The sequence below is a fragment of the Hipposideros armiger genome, unplaced genomic scaffold (genome assembly GCF_001890085.2).
Source record: "Hipposideros armiger isolate ML-2016 unplaced genomic scaffold, ASM189008v1 scaffold_1463, whole genome shotgun sequence".
NCBI lineage: Eukaryota > Metazoa > Chordata > Mammalia > Chiroptera > Hipposideridae > Hipposideros > Hipposideros armiger.
In genome coordinates, this window is record NW_017732813.1 from 14,986 (window position 1) to 21,860 (window position 6,875).

The following is a 6,875-nucleotide window of genomic DNA, read 5'->3' on the forward strand; positions in this document are numbered from 1 at the left end:
AGGCTGTCTCATTTAGGAAATTATTATAGCTCCCTTTTCATTTAGTTCATTCAGAAGCATTCTTTTGTGTAACTCTAGAATTGTTTATAAGAGACATTATGAATCTCTAAAAGAACTAAGAAAACTAGGCAACGCTTACCAACTAGAATAAAGAATAAGAAACTTCTCTCTCCTCTCCCTCTCCCTGCCCCCTCCCCTTCTCTCTCTCCCCTGCTTCTTTAGGGACTTGAATTACACATATATTAGGCTGTCTGAAGTTGTTCCACAGCTCAGTGCTGCTTTTAAAAGATTATTTTTTCTCTCTGTGTTGCATATTGGAAAGTTGAACTTTTCTTCTACAGTGTCTAATCTGCCATTAATGCTCTTCAGTGTGTCTTTCACATCATATACTGATTTTTCATCTATAGAAATTTGATTTGGGCCAGCCAAGTGGCTCAGCTGGTTAAGAGCTTGCTCAAGAGTGCGAGCTCTGAGCAATAGGGTTGCCGGTTCAATTCCCCCATGGGCCAGTAAGCTGCGCCCAAGCTGAGCTGCCTTTGACCTGCCAACAGGGCAGGAAGGCTCAGCTGGTGAGAGAACATGCTCCTAACAACAAGGATGCCTTTTCAAGATGGTGGGCTACGCCCGCCCGCAACTAAAGACTCAACTCGGCACTTTGAGCTGAGCTGCCACCCAGGTAGCTCAGGGGATAGAACACGCGCAGTCTTAACAACAAGGCTGCCTGTTTGACTCCCGCATGGGATGGTGGCTACGCCCACCCGCAACTCGGTACCTTGAGCTGAGCTGCCGCCCAGATAGCTCAGTGGATAAAATATGCACTCTTAACAACAAGGCTGCTGGTGCAACTCCCATATGGGATAGTGGCTAAGCCCATCCACAACTAATTGAACACAGCACCTTGAGCTGAGCAGCACAACTGGACTTGAGCTGAGCTTGCGGAACCCTCCACAACTAAGATTGAAGGACAACAACTTGGCTGTTCCTCTTCCTCAATTCCCCAACACTGTTCCCCTCCCCCAATTCCCCAATAAAAAAAATCTTTAAAAAAAGAAATTTGATTTGGGTAATTTTATTCTCTTCCATGACTCTATTTAACTTTCTGAACATATGGAATGCATTGTAATAACTCTTTTAATGTCCTTCCTTGCTAACTCTGACATTTGTGTCAATTCTGGGTTGGTTTCCATTGAGTGATTATTCTCCACAATGACAGGTCATATCTTTCTGTCTCTCTGCATGCCTGGTTCTACAGACTGAATTGTGTGTCCTCTTGCCCCAAATTCATTAATGTTGAAGCCCTAACCCCCAGTACTTCAGAATGTGGCTATATTTGGAGACAGGGTCTTTAAAGAGGTAAATAAGTTAATGGTCATTAGGATGGGCCATAATCCAATAAGACTTTGGAGAAAGACATGTACAGAGGGAAGACCATTTAAAGACACAGGAAGAAGATGGCCATCTACAAGCCAAGGTGAGCGGCTCCAGAAGAAACCAATGCTACCAACATCTTCACCTCAGATTTCTAGCCTCCAAAATTGTAAAACAATTACTATCTATTATTTCAGCCACTCAGTCTGTGATACCTTGTTACGGCAGTCTGAGCAAACTAATATATCTGGTAATCTTTGATTTGACGCCAAACACTGTGAATTTTACTTTTTTGGTGCTAAATATTATTACATTCCTATAAGTATTATTGAATCTTATTCTAGGATGCACTTAAGATACTTGGAAAAAGTCTGATTCTTCTGGGTTTTGTTAGGTGTGTCCAGGGCAGAGCTCAGTCTAGTGCCCTTTACTGAAGCATGATGTTCCTGAGTGTTCTACCCAATGTCCTGGGAATTATGGTCTTGTTAGAGGAAACTGGAACTATTCTATCTAAACCTTCCAGAAATTCCTTCCCCAGTCTCAGATAGTTTCCTCACACCCTGTGCTGAGCAGTACTCTAAAATACACAAGATGGCTCCTCTGCTGATGTCTCTGGGCCCCTGTCTCCTCTCTGGTCCTCTGTCCTCTAAACTATAGGCACTTAAGTCTCCCTAGACTCTCAGCTCCTTATCCACAATGCAGGGAGTGCACCAAGCTCCACATCAATTTTCCCCTTCCTGTGCTGCAGCAGGGAAACTCTCTCAGAGAACTAAGCTGGAGTCATTGCAGTGCTCACCTTATCTGTCACCTCCCGGAGATTACTATCTCTTGTTTGACAGTGCCCAGTGTTTTGAAAACTGTGTTTCATGCATTCTGTCTGTTTTTTGCTGTTGTTTTGATTATTTCAGGGTAAGGTAAATTCAGTCCCTATTACTGCATATTGGCCAGAGGTGGAAGCTCTATACTTCTTTTAAAAAGTGTCTATATCTGGGGTTCGTTTTAGCTCAAGTAGTTATTCATCATAGCAGACTACTAAAATGTGTCTATATCTGGTTTTCACCAATTCCTCCATTATTGTAACCATCAAATTATTAAAGAAAAGTGTTTGGTTTTATTCCATCATATTAATAGATATATTCCATAATATACATTTTATATTATAACACACTTTATCTTCCTGTATAGCATCTCATTATATTCTCTCAGAAGCAACAAAAGAGTAAAGCCAAAATTCATCCCCCAAAAGTAAAAGTTGGATTATATTCTTGTTAAATTCTAGGTGGAAACCTTAAGAACAATCTTCAAAATCTTATTTGAACAGTCAATATTGGGAGTAATTTCACTCAACAGAATTGAAAACTTTGAGGCCTTAATAAAATATACATGAGCAATCCATAAATGTCTCTGTTGAACAGCTGAGTGTCCTGGCAAAGACAAGAATGTTTTACCACTATAGGACAGCTCAGCTCATTTTCAAGTGCTTGACACACAACTGCATTACCTACTGTTAAAAAATTAAAACTCAGCTTAGTAAATTTTGAAGATCTTATTGGCTTTATTCAGCAATTCATGAATGGGCAGCATCCAATCTAGTAGATAGGAGCTCCAAGAAGCTGTACAAAATAAGAGATTTAACAGTCACAGGAAGCAAGAACAAGGAAGTTGTATAATGCAAAAAGGCTGATTGGTTGTTGCAAGATCACATTCCTTCAGGGGATGGCAGAGGTCTGTCAGGCAGATTACCTCACTAGTGCTGATAATAGGATTCATATTTGACTGGTTTAAGATTCCATTTCTGGGAGAGCCCAAACTGTAATTCTCGGTTTGGTGACACATGGCCATTTTGGGCTTATTGTCTTGTTCTAACACTACTTTGCTTTATTTTTCTTCATGTCAGTTTACTACCCCCTTGAAATTTTACTGTGTATTTACCAGTTACCTTTTTACTGTCTCTCTCCTTCATGAGAATGTAAACTCTATAAGGCTGGGACTGTCTGACTCTTGTGCAATGTTCTATGCACATCCTCTAGCACACAGTAGGCTCTCAACTAGTATTTGCTAGATGAATGAAAGAACAAACATGTAAGCAATGTCCTTGATATATGCCAAAATGTAAATAGTAATTATCCAGAGGCAGTCCATCTTCTAAATAATCTTCACTGTTTTAAATTTTTATTAAGAAATCCTTTTTTACTTTTGTAATCAGAAAAAAATTAAAATGAGAAAGGAACAGAGAGAGCCAGAGAGCGTGCCTCAGAGGCCACCTTTCACTATGGCAATTGCCATACCCCAGAATGGCCTCAGAACTGGAGATCCCTGCCTTGATTCCTGCAGAAACTCCCTAGAGCTTTGTCTTGAGGCCCTGGGCAGGCCTACACTGTTGGCCTATACTGGTGTAATAGTCCCTTCCTTTTGGAACCCTAAGCCAAATATCAAATGTCCTAGAATGGAAGTCTTCTTATTTTCCTTCCTGTTGGTTCTACCATGACATGCCTTGACGAAGTGTTCTGTGTCCCCAAACTATGAGCATTTTTCTTATAGCTCCAGACACCTCAGTACTCCAGGGATGCACTGACAGGGTAATCCTGTNAGAGCACTATCTTTTTAGCCCCTCAAGTGGCAAACCAAAGGGTAGTTGCAACAGGCACAAGAGCTGGTGTAGGTGGATGCCCTTCTGAGGAGTCACCTGCCACACAGCAGCTCATACACTGTGGGTATAGCCAATCCACAGTCACTCAGCCTGGGAGTGAATCCCATCCACCGTCACACCAAAAGCAATCAAGGCTCAACTATGACAGAATACACACCCAATGGACATTCCTGGAACACACACACAGGAGATCAGGGAGACTGCTCCACTGGACAACACAGGACACCTACTATGTAAGGCCGCCAAGCAAAGACTGAGAGACAGGAGACCTACCTAATACACAGAAGCAAACAAAGAGAGGCAGCCAGAATGAGGAAACAAGGAAATATATCTCAAATAAAAGAACAGGAGAAACCTCCAGAAATACAACTAAATGAAATATTAGAGACAACCAACCTACCAGAGATGGAGTTCAAAACACTGGTTATAAGAATGCTTAAGGAACTCAGTGAGAATTTCAACAAAGACATAGTAAGTATAAAGAAGGCCATAAGCCATAAGAAAGAACAAGTCAGAAATAAAGAATACAATAACTGAAATGAAAAATACACTAGAAGCAATCAACAGCAGACAAGATAGATGAAGCAGAGGACTGAATCAGCGATTTAGAAGACAAGGTAACAGAAAAAAAACAAATAGAACAACAAAATGAAAAAAGGATTTTAAAAAACAAAGATAGTTTAAGGGATCTTTGGACACCATCAAGTGTTACATTTGCATCGTAGGAGTACCAGAATGAGAAGAGAGAAGCAAGAGATCAAGGACCTATTTGAAGAAATAATGACTGAATACTTCCCTACCCTGGCAAGGAAATAGACATGCAAGCCCAGGAAGTACAGAGAGTACTAAACAAGATGAACCCAAAGAGGCTGACAGCAAGAGATATTGTAATTAGAATGGCAAAGGTTAAAGAAAAAGAGAGAATCTCAAAAGCAGAAAGAGAAAGACAACTATTGGGTCATCGGAAAAGTCATGACGCATGTTTGCAACAGGTGGCACTAGTTCATTTTTGGAAGTACTAGAGTCATTCGCATCNCTTTAGGAAAAAAGGCAAGGAGAACAACAAACCTGCTATGAAATGCTTCTATCTAAAGAGTCACATGTCATTTCATTCAGACTGTGAGACCATGTCTCACTTTAATTGAGAAAGGTCCTCCTGAACTGCAAATTCAGTGAGCAGTAGTGATGTGCCTACAGGGCGAGACAGCTACATGTATAGCACTTACATAAAGCATAAAGTGATACATTTCACAACTTCAGATGCTATTTTTGAAAGATATTGCGGGGGGCAGTCCAGGATATGAGAGATATGGGCTAAATAAGAGACTGCTGCTTTACAAGCTCAGCAAACAAAGACTCCCCGTTTTTGAGGGACCAAGACCTAGAGCGGTAGCCTCAGCTCCTACTATGAGCAACAAAGGCATTTAAGTGCGGTGGACCTGTATGTACCAAGCTAATGCACCTAACTGGCAGCCATGTATCGGATTTTACTGTGACCACCTCTCGTAAGCCCAGTTACAATCTGCAGTCAGCAGCAGGCTCAAATGCACAGAAAGGTGATTTTTAAAAACTAAGAACTCCATTATAAAATATCCAGCAATCATGTTGACTGCTTCATGTTTAACCCCATTCATCTCTCTCCAGAAGTGGTTCCTCCCAGCCTACTCCTACCCTCCCTCCTTGACCCCCCCAAAAGAACTGGTTCCTAGATTTTTGTATTTCACAGAATAGTAACATTTTCCACTAAATGGGGACTGACATAGTGTTGTCAAGTTTTTATTTTTACCAAGTAAAGATTTTAAAAACTAGTTAATTTCATGGGAGAACATTTTAACACCAAAAAAAAAAAAAAGACAGAAAGGACATTGTCTCAGGGTTCAAACATATAAACTTACCTTTATGAGAGATTCTCTATACTGTCCTTGTATTTTTTTTCTTTTTCTGTTCAGGAAGCATTTTATTGTGGCTCCAAGTTTAAGAATTTTCCCTGACAGAAAATCAACACTTTTAGAAAACCTCCCACATAACCCTGCTCAACTTCTAAAGCTTGTTTTTTGCAGATATATCAACATATTTTTCTCAAAATGGACAATCATTCCACCCATGATTGATGGATCGATCTTAACTTCCAATTTCAGTATCTGCTTTTTACTTAGGAAGCTCTTCAGCACTGTTTTTAATTCAGAAAGTGTGGCTGCATCTAAAGGAGATGCTGTGGTAACTAAGCAAGGTACTTCCCCATGGTGCACTCATCATGGTAGAAAAGGCGGAAATTACTCCAGGGGTATTATTCAAGTGACCATTTTCAGCAGACAAACTGATCAGGTTAGATGTGAGGGAAGAAAACCTCTTTTGTGGTCATGTCATTTAGGCTTTTCACTTTAACGGAATGCTTTACATAGGAATTCACAATTGAAGCAGCCATTTGATTCCTTCAAGGTTTGTGCTACTCTCAACAATTCCTGTTCTACTTGTTCCAGTTTATTCTGTTTAGATGCAGCAGAATAGAGAGCAGTGGCATAACAACCTTCGATACCATGTATCTGAATGTGGCCTCACAAGCTTGGTAAATGGCCTGACTACAGATGTACTGAAGCATCGTACCTGCCAGGAGAGCCCGGATACTGCTGGGGCTGCCATCTTCTCTCGGGCAGCTGTAGGTCAAACCCAAGTTGGAAGCTGTCCTTGTATTTTAATCTCCCTTCCAGACAGTAAAAATTTAGTCCCAAAATGCCATGGAACCCAAGCCAGTATTTGGCACTCCCACTCTTTAGATAGTCTTTCTCCCTCTCTCCTCCCTTCCTCTTTAGCACCTGCGGTTCTGTTTTCTGTCCACTTGGGTGCCTGGTTCCAGAAA

The 6,875-nt window shown here is 40.9% G+C and overlaps 1 pseudogene; it reads right to left on the minus strand.

The window, feature by feature from the left end:
- Nucleotides 1–6,058: 6,058 nt before the first annotated feature.
- Nucleotides 6,059–6,875, minus strand: part of LOC109377583 (ATP synthase subunit O, mitochondrial-like) — a 17,316-nt pseudogene continuing 16,499 nt past the window's right edge.